The sequence below is a fragment of the Equus caballus genome, chromosome 2 (assembly GCF_041296265.1).
Source record: "Equus caballus isolate H_3958 breed thoroughbred chromosome 2, TB-T2T, whole genome shotgun sequence".
Lineage (NCBI taxonomy): Eukaryota > Metazoa > Chordata > Mammalia > Perissodactyla > Equidae > Equus > Equus caballus.
In genome coordinates this window covers 93,820,158-93,834,120 of record NC_091685.1, presented here as the reverse complement: position 1 = coordinate 93,834,120, position 13,963 = coordinate 93,820,158, and the positions used below count along the sequence as shown (strand labels likewise).

General features: G+C 39.5%; 1 long non-coding RNA gene across 1 annotated transcript in view; it reads right to left on the bottom strand.

The window, feature by feature from the left end:
• Positions 1-601: 601 nt before the first annotated feature.
• Positions 602-13,963, bottom strand: part of LOC138921976 (uncharacterized) — a 73,466-nt gene continuing 60,104 nt past the window's right edge. The window contains exon 3 of the long non-coding RNA XR_011435034.1: positions 602-861. This is a non-coding gene — a long non-coding RNA (uncharacterized lncRNA). The remainder of the gene's footprint in view (positions 862-13,963) is intronic.

The window sequence follows — 13,963 nt, the reverse complement described above, 5'->3', positions numbered from 1 at the left end:
AGCAATTTGAAAACATTAAGACTATCACTGAAGTAAAAGACAGTTGTTCCAGACAAACTGATCTTTCCAAAGTTACAAAGATAACAATTATCAAACTGGTATCCTTGACTAAAACGTACTCATTGCTTTTCTTCACTTATTTAAATATTTCCCTCTTTCCCTCAAAACTCAAGTCAGGTAACCTTTGCCGAATACCTGGCTGGGCCACTCAGGTGACACTTGCATAGTTCCCTCCTTACAAGTTGAGCCTGTTTCTCCAACTTCATCCCACCTGCTGGAAAGCAGGGCTCCAATCTTACATCTTCCTTCAATGCCCAGCACAATCCTTTGCACATAGTTACTAATTAGCAAATGTGTGTCACTGATGATATTTGTCAAGGTGTGATTCTCTGTAGAGTATAATGAACTTCTGGGTAAGTCCATGTAGTGGACCATCCCAACTTTACAGCATAGCATCCAACATATCATAGTGCTTCGTGGGTGAAGGGTGAATGAAGACAAAATATTTGCATCACTACAAAAAAATTATATACCAATAAATGGATAAATTATGCAGGTAAGAACACAAAGAAGTATTTTTTTAAAAGATCACCATATGGAGGATGTCACCAACTGTCTCAGCATTTATTTCAAACGAATATGATAGTTTACAAACATTTATAAGTCATTTACCAAAAATTCATTGGAGCAATATATTTTCATCAGGAGACCTAAGTTTAAGTTCAGAGGATCAGCCACCCTTACATTCTGCTTGAGAACGATGTCCAAACCATTGTTTCATTCATTTTCCTCTTATGGTCCTAACATGAAGCACGCCACCCATCGTTGAGTTGTACATTTCTAGAAGTTTCCCAGCAGTACCTATGATAAACAGAATAGGAAAGGGAAGAGTCTTAAAATCAAAAGGAAAACAGCCAACATGGCAAGTAAATTATCTTTTGTGGTGATAGGGTTGGGAGAGAAAGGGGATATGTTTGTGCAAAGGAACCACAATGTGCCATCGGAGCTATTGATGGATAAGCTGTTTTCGAAACCTCTGCTTTTTAAAGAAACCATATCAGCAGCACCAAGTGGGTCATTTGCTGCATATTTGTCTTCAAACTGTTTTTTGCAAAACGCTGATAAGCATAACTTAACTCGAGAGAGAAACTATATACATTTTTCATTTAAACACAGAGCAAATGGGAAACCACAGGACATATACAACTGTGGGAGCAGGAGACAAATAGGCTTGTGAGAAGCCAAACAAAGATGCTGGCTGGGTGGAACAAAATCATAGACAGGGCACAAAGTCAAAGAAAAAATGGACTAGTGGAGTGGAGGTGAATCCCTGCTAGAAATTCAGGCTGTTGCTATTTTTCTCCCACAAAGGAGCATTTCCACTTAAATTTCATAGGAAATTCTAGACTGAAATTTTACACAGTATTGATTAATAGCTTATTTTCTTGTCAATGTATTTTTATGAAACACAAAAATAGTATTGGAAAATAAACTAATGTGGATCATATTATATCTTTAGTGGGGCAAACAGGGATGCTATATTCTGAATACATTGTTAGGTATGGAAGACCAGCATCAATTGTGGCATGAATAAGGATCATGTAGCCCCAGCTCATTATTTGTAACAAATTAGGTTGCACAGAGCATTAGTTCCATCAGATGTAAGCAGGTGACATGCCAAATTAATGGTTCTGTAGTCAAATCTCTCACCAGCTAATAAAGAAGCTCATATATACAGATACACACAAGAAACAAGCTCAAAGCAGGAATTTTTGTAGCATGTTTTAATGAATTTTCCAAGTTATGTCCCAAGATTGGTCATAGTTCTGTGTCTTCTACTGTTCACAGAGTGTGTTCAGGAGAACACTTGTTCCACAAAAATTACATAAATACACACACGTGTACACACATACATAACACATAAACAACGTCCTTGGTAAAATAATGTAGAGAAATTCTATGCTACATCCCTTATTTTTAAGAATCACAATGGACATTAATTCATTAAAGGCTCTAAAAAGTCCTACAGCAGAAACCCTATTTAACAAGAATTGCTGAAATTTCTCATCATGAAACTCTTTACCTTTTTTAAATATGTAATATTTACTAACAACTCATGTAAAACAGAACTCACTTTGGAGTATACTGGTATAGAAAAATATTTAATAACATAAATTAAACAAAAAAGTACAAAAGTAAGAAACAAAAACAAAAATCACAAAACAGTATGTACACTATGATCCTATTTTTCCAAGATAATTACCCATTTGTTTTCCCTATTTTCTCATAGCAATTTTTTGTCAGAAAAAAATATGCTATTGATAACATCTTTTTAAACACTTAATATTGTTTTATTTGGCATGGGGGAAGGTACCTAAGGCATGACACATTTTCTAAAGTTTCCAAGCATTCAAATGTCTATTAGGGTTATAACTGGAGCCAAACACCTTCGGTGAGTGACGGCCCTGTCTTGCTATGCTGGGTGTTAAATGTTGAATATTGAATGTCATGGGAAGTGCCCCAGGCTCCTATTTCTACTCCTAATTGGCGCACCTGAAAAATATCCATTGAATTGAGCCTTGAATCACCTGCATAATTAATATAGTATATAATGAGGAGGCTAAATGTGAAGACGAAGTATTCTCATGCTTTTTCCCCCAAACACCAACTTTAGACACCTGACCAAATACTATTCAATTTCATCTGAATATCTCTTTCCTACTTAAGTGAATGAAAGCACTGCATTCTCTCTCATTTCGGCAGATGGGCAAAGGCAAGTTGGGCAGCAAGCACTCACACCCCAGCCAGGAACAGATGGACAAGAGGGAGACAGGAAAGGTGTGTGGTTCTCCATTCCTCATCAGCCTCTCACTTTAAGGAAACCAGAATTTACAGAAAGGTTGCTATAGCAGACAAGTGTACATATGGAAAATATACTATATGGAAATTTTGCTATAGCAGAGAAAGAGCTGTGGGGATTGACAAAGAAGGCCGGGGAGATAGCTTCCACCTTGAAGGAGCTTACGATCAAATGCACAGAGCAGGATAAATGGAAGAAATAGGATTCATACATTTCAGCTCTACTGGGATGCAGCTCTAAGCTCCGTGTAGTCAGGGTGGTGGGAAGGATTAGAGAACTGGAGAATTACATGGTATACAGGAGACTTCTCTGGAAAGACAGTGTAAATAAATCAACCAAGAAGTGTGCCCGCATGCCTTTTTGAAGCACTCACGGGGCTTGCCACGAGAGGTGTATGACCAGGCTCACACCCTCAGGGAGCAGGATTTCTTTCCGGTTGGCTAGATGGCATACCAAGAGGAAATGTAAAAAAATAAATAAATAAAAACAGTGTGTAATTTGGTTCAAAATGAGCAGATAGAGCCTGGCATAGAGCCTGGAAATAGGTACTTAATACGTGTTTATTGAATTTAATTAGATCTATAAGCTGTCAGAGGGCTAGACATGAGATCTGCCGCATTCTACAGGAAATGAGGATTCCTATTAAGTAATAACAGACAGAAACAATGGCATGGGTAGTGAAAGGAACCTTTGGAACAGGTTGGGGAGAAGCCAAGTAGAAGAGCTTTTAAACACAAAAAGCAACAGTTTAAATTTTATTTTAAAAAGGCACATTAGAACCACTTTTATGCTAGGAAGGTAAGCGACAATCAAAATAAGTCCTAAGGACCACAAGTTCTGGTAAGAATGAAGAGATGAGCCTTGAATCTGGCAAACCAACAACAAGTCTATTTCTAGGTTTTTCTACAGCTATCCTGGCAATATCACTTCAGAACAATTGTCAGGATTTGAACGTAAACTCAGAGGGAAAGACCGAAAGAAAAGAATATTTGGGGCTCAGTAAACACAATTCATTTATTCTCAAAATCTAGTTGGGTATTCAACCATTGTAAGAAACATATTACGGTGACTTTACCCATTTTTATAACAAAAAGGAATGTAAAGTGTTTCATTACTTGCCACACTTTATTAATTCTAGTGCAATAAAAATGTGTGTGCAAGCACACGTGTGTTTGACAACTTAAGAATCCTTCTGATATATGGAATCCAGTAAAACCAACAAAAATTAGTATCAGCTTAAAGAGCAATAATCTGACTAGGCAAAAATCTACCCATCTCACTGGCATCATCTTAGCAGGGAGGATAGGGGAGGAGAACATGGCTGAAACTTTTGTTCTAGGTACATTTTCCAAGCCATCTGCGTCCAAATGGGAGGTGAGCCTTCTCAAAACGAATTCTCATATTCTGCTGTTCACATAGCAGACTGTTATTGAGCCTGACCCCAGGATGGCTTTGGTCATACGGCCAGTTCTTGCACGCATTAGCCTATTGCTCTGGATATGAATGTTCTATTCAGCTTTCTCGGCTGTCAACGGCATGGACCATGTTACATGCACATCAGAGATGAGTAGAAGAGATCGTTGCTTAATATGTAATTCATATGTCTCCCTTCATTACTGTCAGAGCCACAAATATTTCCAAACCACAAAGCAAAATTCACTTATATCACTGCTTATATAAGCTGCAAATACTTTGTGTGCATTTGTACAATGTTAGGCAGAGCTGGATGTGTTTGTTCTTTCACACATCTGTTCTCCCTGCTTTTTGGGGAAGGTAGACCCTGAAGAGTATGACCCTATAAACTTCGGTTAGTGCCAGCACAATGTCCAAAGTCTGTGGCCATGGCTTTTTGCTGCAGATGATCATGTAGAGTGGAGCTCTGAAGTGCATTTTGAACCAGCTTTTGTGTGAGTCGAGTTACCAGCTAATTAGAACTAAAACCTCAAAGGAAAACGTGCAGGTCGGAGGGGTGGAAGAAGAAAACGTTGGTTTCATTTTATATTTCATTTTTCTTAATTAGATTAAGAAGCTGCCCATCTTCTCTTTCAACATGAAAATTTTGAAAAAGAAGAACACAGGCCCTCCTACCTCCAGGATGATTCCAATGCTTTAAGTTTCACATTCATTTAATTTCACAAAGGCATTTTTGTTCTTGAAATAATTATTCCAGATAAGAAAATTCCCATCACAATTATGTGAAATCAGACCCCGAGAACACATTTTGGCTGTGTCTCTTGACTAAAGAGTGGTACTCAGTATCAGAACTTGTTTTTCTCCCAAAGACAGATACCACCAATGTTAGACTGCATTCGCAATGGAAATCATCACTTGGGCACTGAATCCAGCCACAGAGGATTTGGCAAAAAGGCTGTAACCTCTTCTCCCTCCTCACCAGTGAGAATCCCACCACAGTTTTCCATCCGTTGGTGACCTCCATCCCAGATTACCTCAATGCCCTTTGCTCAGGGCTATGGTTAAAGACCTCCCAGAAGCTCCAGCTGTTGGTACAGAATGCATCAGTTGTCTAGTTGTTAACGGTCATAGACTGATGTGACTGGAGTGTCTCTGAATCCCCAGGGCCCATCTGGCTTAGGCTGGTGGTCCCGAGCTCTTTCATCAGCCTGAGTCACTGAGTTTTTCAAGAAGTATATTGGGCCCATTGATATTTTGCAACTTTTGAATCTCCATGTAAGTTCACCACTTCTAGGCAAGGAAGTAGACTGGATATAAGTAAAAGGTAGAAAACATTCTTGAGAATGGATAGATGTAAAAGGGAATTTTGGTGAGTTCCCTCAGCTTTGTGCAACAAATTAGGCAAGAAGTTAGTAGTAAAGAAAGTATGGTCTCTCTGAAAGGATGCCATGGAATGCAAATGCTTGCCAGCTGGAAGCTAGAGATTCTACAGCAAGATGGTCTCTCTATCTGGGTTCTACCATCACAACAATTAATTAAGATTCTGAAGAAAATGAGTATGAAATGGCAATTTTCAGCAGAGGGTTTATACAACTTGATTCTGCTTCCTCCAGTTCAATGAAATCCAAGGTTATCAGCTAGTATCCTGGGGCTGTTCGCTATGGAAATATGATAAGAAATAGCAAGGCAAAATGTCATTGTCCTTAAATACTTCACTTCCAAAAGTTTGCTTGGAAATCAGAAACAGAAATTAGTATACCAATTATCTGGAAGGCTCTCACATACTCAGTGGTTATCTGAGTTCATCTTAGTCCAGTATTTGGGGTTTGGACTAGTCCAGGATTATTTACAACTTGGCATTAGAAAACAGTTTAGAAACATTAATTGAGAAGAACTAAAATAGCACTGTGGATACACTATAGGAAAGTTTACTAAATAGTTAAGTCAGGCATGTGTATAGAGATAACGTCTGTTCCACTCAGAGAAATCAGTTATGAATGCTGACAGCAAAACCTGAGTTGGGCTCAGAGAAGTTAATCCGTATGCAAACAGGGCAATCAGCCTCCAGTGCGGTGACAGAAGATTCTAATGAGTAGGCAGAATGACCTACCACGTTTTAGGGTGAAATCATCCACTATCCAAAGAGAAAGACAGTTCATAATCAAGCATTTTACGTTAATGGACACCCGTAAATTGAGAAAGTTAAATGACAGGAAAAATGGAATTAGCTAGATTCACATGACTAATTCCCAGAATTAATGTTGTTGTATGCTACTAAGTATATTACAATAACTCTGTAGAAAGAGTTACTGTCCATGTTGCAGACAGTCCCAGGAGTGTTAGAAAAGTGGAGCTTAAGACAAATGAGTATACTCAATGAAAATAATTATATGAGGAAATGCACGTCAAAATATATTAACACAGATATTATGCATGTGTTACAGGGGTGTGGACTATGTGCATCTCTCGAGAGAGAGCTGGGGTTTCAGTCCTGATTCCTCATTATGCCCCCTTCACAACACAACTTACCTTCATCCTGGTCCCCACGCTGGCTCAGCCAACCAGCTACAGGGCTCTCTGACTGCCTGCGAGTTTACTGCAAGAGCAATGATTCTGCCTGTGGCTTTACCAGCATAAGGACTCTGCCCCATGAGACGCTGCACGTTGCTTTACATTATATCAGGGTCAATTTCCCTTCATATTCCCTCTTACATTTAAAGACCCTTTGGACTCAGCACCCTAAGAACATTCCTTTGGTTCTTCTAGTCCCTAAGGGTCACCATCCTTCAGAGTCAAGGACTTTGCTCCTAACATTCCAGGTTGTCTGAGATTTCTAAAAGCCAGTCCACTAACAAGCATCAGTCTGTGTTGAAGTATTCCACCAGTCTGTAGCAAAAATCAGGACAAAACAAAGAGCAAGAGAATAATTATTTTTCCCCTGAAGTTAAATGTATGCTTTATAAAAGCTACCTATAGCCTAACTTTGTATACTTTTACCCTCCTACTTTTTTGGTGTTCTTTCATCTGAAAAATGATGGTGATGAATTGATGGGAAATTTTCCTTTATGTCATTATTTTGTTAAACATAAAGAAGAAAACCTTGTTATTCCTTTCTTTTCCTTCCTTCTTTCTTCCCTCTCTGCTTTCCTTTTTTTCCCCTTCTCTCTCACATTCATTATTTTTGTTTGTTCTTTCTTTGTTATTTGCTGTTTTGTGAAATTCAAAGGTGTGGAAAACATGGTGTCATGGATTCTCGCTGGTCGCTAGGCTATATTGATTGACTGTCAACGTCCACCTTGCATATACTGATCATATGGTTCCTTTTAAACCTCTTTAAACTATATTGAAACCTATTCCTGCACATTCTTAGCATGCAAGGAGAAACTAGGTATTTTCTATGGAGGGCTATCCAGAAAGAAGGAAAGAAAGAAAGAGAGAGAGAGGAAAAGAGAAAAGAAAAGAAAGAAAAGAAAAGAAAAGAGATTCAGTTACTGTGGTCTCCCATGTTTTCCGTTCAAATTGTTCCTTCAATCAGGCTTAACTCTGTTGCTGCTTAAAGCTGACTGAATCACTGTCTCCTTCCTACGCTATAAGTTTGGGTTGAACATGCACCACCTGAGTAAATTCAGTGGATCCAGAGAGGCTGTGGGTCACTTTCACCCCAGCAAAGCCCAGAGTGACTAGATCACTCCTGTGACAGCTCCTTGTTGACAGAATAAACCAGAATGTGGAAGCATGTGAGGACGTGTACAGACCTGGAGCAGCCCTGGGGATCACCTGCTCTCCCTAAAGATGCTAAAGCAGTAGACGACAAAGAAGGAGGCCAAGGCCCTATCCCAGCCCTGCACTAACTGGTGGTGTGGTTTTGAGGGGGTCAGTTTACAATTTGGGGTCTCATTCTCCTTACTTACAACAATAGGAGGTTGTGACCTACCAGATAAAGATGCCAGAATACGATGGACCAGGTCTTGTGTTGAATCCTAGCCCCCAAAGATGAGGGTATTAGGAGGTGGAGCCTTTGGGAGGTGCTTAGATCATGAGGGTGGTGCCCTCATGAATGGGATTAGTGCCATTATAAAAGAGGCCCCAGAGAGCTCCCTCCCCCTCCACCATGTGAGGTCGCAGTGGGAAGGGCTCAGCTATGAACCAGGAAGAGGGCCCTCACCAGAGAACATAACCAAGCTAGAGCCTCAATCTTGAACTTCCCAGCCTCCAGAATGTGAGAAATAAATTTCTGTCGTTTATAAGCTACCTAGTCTGTGATACTTTGTTATAGCAGCCTGAATGGACCAAGACAGTCACACAACCATAACTGCACACTCTGAGAGCAACACCAAATGTGTATCATTTTTTAAATTTAAAAACTAGACTCAACTAAAATAACCGAACATAATAACATTAAAACCTGTACATTTTAAAGGTGATCTGTGCTTAGTAAAGATTTTAAAAGCGACTCGATTCATTTTGGTACCGTTCTGTCCCAACTGTTCGGTACAACTTTCAATTCCTTTTTGGATCTCTTTTTAAAGTGCTACATTGTGTCACCCCATTCTTGTAATTTTAAGTTCAATTGGCTTCCTAAATTGCTTGACTCAGAAAACCAGTCTTATTCTTCCATCAAATCCTCTTTTCTTCTACTCCAATTAGAAATGCTGATTCTCTTATCAGAAAACATTTCCTCTATACACTTTCTCACCTACTTAGGTAAAAGATTACTTTTGTCCAACTCTTTTCCTGGAAATAGAAAGAAACCTACAAGGAGATCAGGTAGACCACCTCCACGTCAGCAGCGTGGACTGCTCAGCTTTCTTCCAGTCTCAACGTCTGTCTCAATTTGCCCATCTCTCTACGTTTGCCTGCTTCAACCCAATTATGCTATATTTCCTGAATTATAAGAAACATATTACTTTTCACATTTTAATACTTCTAAAATTGTAATTTTAATTGAATTTGGCAGTTTCCTTATTACCTTTAACTTATTATCTTAATTGGAATGCAGCAGTCCTTTTAACAAATAGATGATATTCAATATAAAACTTGTAAATATAAAGCATTATTTAATAAAAGACTATTTTCTCAAAGAACAAATCTCTTCCCTACAGAAAAAATGAAAACATTTAAAAAAATCTTAGTAAGATGTTGTTAAATTTCTTTCATTATGTCGATTTTAAATAATCCCTCTAAATTTTTGAAGCATGTATATGACAAAATTTCTTCCCTGGCATTCTAATAAAGCAATTCTGGAAGATGTGTGGAGACCCATTTAACTACTAAGAAATTGGGAGGAACGTTCTTTTGCAAGGAGACACCTGCTTTGTTGAAAACTGGACTGCTATTCAGCTGGATGCATTTATGGGGCAAAGATGACTCTCTTCATTTTGATTTTTCAGCGCCTGTGCTGCACCTGTCATTAAAAGCTTTGCACGTCACCCAGTTGTGTGTTGATGGATGTTTAACAACTGGCTTTCTGGGAAAAAATGGGGAGGGGGAGAGGAAGCCTCGATATGTAGCATTTGCCAATTTCCCTGGTTTCCCACCACAGCTAATTTCAAGCTATCAACATCACATTGCTGAACGCAGAGTTGGGAAGAGATGCTCACAGGCCATCCCAGAGACTCCAGCACACACCTGAATGGAATTTCTGGAAAAGAGATGTGATAAGCTACTGCATGGCTGAAGGGAGCCTCAGGCTGGTACCGCCTTCTTGAGGGAGAAGAATAATGGTAGGGGAGCAAGGACAGAAATTTGGGTGGAAAGAGATAAATGCCTGAGTCAGGGGTGAAATAGATTTTACTGGGGAAAAAAAATGTCTAATTGTGGCTTGTTAGGTTATTTATTGTGTGTCTGTGGGGAGGAGAGGCTGTGTAAACGTCCTCATCTATTTCAGCAGTGAAATATTTGGTAAATTCTACGTGGCTCACTAATGCTTTGGGATGAATGTGGGGGGTGTGAATTGCAAAAACGTGTTGAGTTCTTCTTCAGGATTGGTGTAGGACTAAAACTGAGGCTGACTGACACAATAAAAGTAAGTGGGCAAATAATCAAAGTCGGAGTGGATGGAAGGTTCCAAGAAAGAAGGAAAAACGAGGGTTTTTTTGTTTGTTTTGTTTTTTCTTGCTAAGGAATTTCAGTGTATATAGCTGGCCATAAAGGATGGTAAAGAAAAGACAGAGGAAGGGATGCTGCAAAATGCATGAGTTTTCATTGGGTTTGGGAACTATATGACTAAGCCACCAATGTTATGACATCATTAGCCAAATTTTCTGTGTTCTCTTGACAGATCCAGTTTTGATACAATCTGATATAGCCTTCTAACCACAATTGGCCCCTCAATTTTAAGTGTTTAAGAATTTCTTCTGGATAGAACTTTATAAATTATTTACATTTGCTGAATTCTTTGCCCAGATTTTTATCTGAGGAAATTTCATAGTAGAGTCAAATAGATTCTGTGAGACAAGATGCCCACAAATATGACTGACTTCTCACCATTTTATATGAACAGGGAAAATGGGGAGCAGAGAAATTGAAAGGATTTATCCACAAGCATCTCTTTGTCCAAGGATAGACCTGGAAATATAACCATGTCTTCAGATTTCTGATTCTGTGCTCTTTCTTCCAGATAATATTTCTCTGGCCGTGCACCAAGCTCTCGGATGCACAGAGGCCACCAGAAACAGAGACAAAAGGGTATGGTTATACTTTGGTTATATTTTGCCCATTGCTTGAGAGACAATTGCTACATTGGTTCTCTCCAGAACAGAGGAGAGAAATGAGGAGGACTGGATGGGGCTGTTCTCTGTGTGGTCCAGAGGCCTTTACTGCAGGAAGTGGGCCCTTCCGGCCACAGTTCTACCAGGAATCTTTTTTTCCCCTTATAGTAAAACCCTGTTTATAAATATACATGCACCCATATGCAAACATATACATCCCTCAAATGTCCAGAGCAGTTCTGTATCCACAGAGATAAATACAGAAAGAAGAAGCATGACAGAGACAGATGGATATAGAAGTATTTTTAATTTTTTAAGAAAACATTTGCCCGCTTTGGGGAGAAACAGTCAGTTCTAAGGGAAAGGAAACCTGTACTTAGGCTAAACTTCCTCAGGATTAATTATTACTGTATTTGAAATCCAAATGACTTGACCCATCATTAGTGGATAAGTGTAGGCCAGGGAATAAATATCCACTCTGTCCACAATAAGACAGGTATCCGCATCGAGTTCAAAGGCCCCTGGACTTTACCACACACACACATTTAGGCCATCTTTAGAGTTGTGATGATGACGAAAGGTTGGATGTATTCTGAAGCCCAAGGAGGCAGCCAGCACAACCTCAGACTAATTAGCAGAAACCACAGGTATAACCAGCTGCTGGGCCATTCACGTAACCAATCCTTGAGCCAGATGCCACTTTTGGAAAAACATACCTCAGTGTTCCTCATTGAAATTCCGTCTCTGGGCTTATAAAGAGTGTACTGTGTGAGCAACACAGGCATGGCTTGGGGCAATTGGGGCCATTCTGTGAGATATAGTGAGAGCCTCTGCTCTGCTTTCCAAATGGCTGCTCATTGTAAACAGCCTGTTCAGTGTGCCTGGGAACACCACATAGGCCCAGCCGGCGGGGTTTTTATGCACGTTTGTGTTTCCAGCCTCACTGTATTCTGACTTGTGGAGGAAAAGGATCAGATGGGTATAAAATCTCATATGAAGTAAATGAACGAAGAAGTGTTTTATCAATAAAATTTCATTTACACCTCACATGCGTATCACTTAAATGACAAAAGCACGGGAACACCTCACATCTTCTTTAGAACACACGTCTTTTTTTCTATTAATAAACAGAGTGCAGACCTCAAACACTTGTGTACTTAATAAGTGTTATTTGAAGATGGTGGCATTTGTTGAATTGAATTCATGCACTTGGCTTACAAAGGGTTCTCTTTACTCCATCCTAGTTAATGTGACTTCAAATCAACGACCAATCCTTCCCATGAAGGAAACATTTCATGATTTAAATGGATTTTAAAGCAATTTGGTACCATACCCTATACATGTTGGCTGTCATCATTTTGAATATATGTAAGGTCATAATTCAATATTAGTACACTGTCTCTTATTCTGTGCATTTTCTATAGAAATATCTACTCAGGAGAGCAACATCTGGCAACAAAACCAAACAGATTACTTAGTTAATAATACCCTTTTGCAACTCAGGACAAAAGCAATTGTGTAGAGCATATATAACTTGATATAATGTCTTTCCAGGGCCAGGGAGAGGAGCTTATATTAAACCAAAAAGCAAACAAAGGCAAAAGAGCAGAAGGGCTAATGATAGAATTTCCTAGTTTGTAAAAGATTGGCAGAGGATAGCAGCAGTCCCACAAACTTTTAATTTGCCAGGATGCACCACCTATTCTTCTAATCCCTTTATATCTGCATTGAGTTTTCAGTCTCTCTATAATCCTCATTCTCTATACAATTTCCCAAAGTCTTTCTTCTCCATGTCATGGTTTATATTTTTCCAGTCAAATTGTCTAAAGTCCATGATAAAGCAATATTGAGTGATATCTTTGCAATGAGCTAAGATTCTTGATGCTCTGGTGGGCAAAATATTGTTGGGGTCCCTAGAATAAATCTGAGTTCATCAAGCAGCCCTCATTCCTCCCATCTCTATTGCCCACTTTGACGCCCTCCCTGCAGTAGTCAAATGCCCTGATGCTACAAGGATAAGGGAGCTGAGCGTGGCCTAGTGTCCAACCAGAAACCATATCATAAAAACAAAGACTGCACAAATTATAAAGCATGAATAGTAGAGTAGAAACAGGAAGATGGATAAAAATGAAATGTGTTGATATTAAATATAGTAAAGAATAATAAAGAAATGTAACCAGGAAGGCAAGTAAAAGAATGGGGGAATTTCTATGCAGGTTTCAGGTAAGGTTCAAGGTCAGTTACTTAACCCTTAGAATGCTTTACATAATTCTGACCCAATATGTGTGGAAGCCCACATCCTGAAGACATCAAACTGTTTACTTCTGAATGGCTCAAAAAAAAGTACATTTGCATCTTTGTAATTAACAGGTTCTAGAAGGAGTCAAATGTTAATATTTTAAAAATTATTGTTTCAACAAGTGCAGTTGACTTCCGGTCTGGACAAGATAGTGTAGAGTTGTTTTTCCCTATTCCTTCTTGCTAAGCACAACTATACACCCAGGAAATGGAATAAGAGACAACCAAGGAAGGATTCTGAAAGCTGGTAGCAAGAAAGTGGGTTTGTTTAGGACCACAGGACTGGAGGAACTACACAGCAAAAGAGTGTCATATGTGCCACCACCCCACAAAAGAACACCACCCGGACCATCTTCTAAACACTCACCTAGCAACAGAAGGTGACTCATGTAGGCTAATTACTTCCCTAGACTGAATGAGACATCCTCTGATATCATCAGGTGAGACCAACACAACCAGCAAGGGGGTTGGTTGGGATCCTTGCCAACAATAAGCAGCCAGGAGAAGGCTTTTCCTCTCTCACTAGGCCCAAAATTCCCCTCCCCACTTAGAGACACCAAGGCAGGAGGGAAACATTAGCAAGAGGGACACAGCTACAGAAAGTAGTGCAGTCCAGGAAGCTTCTTTGTGCCTGTGGATCCAAGTTCCTCCTCTCCCATCCAAAGACATCAGGGTATCCCAG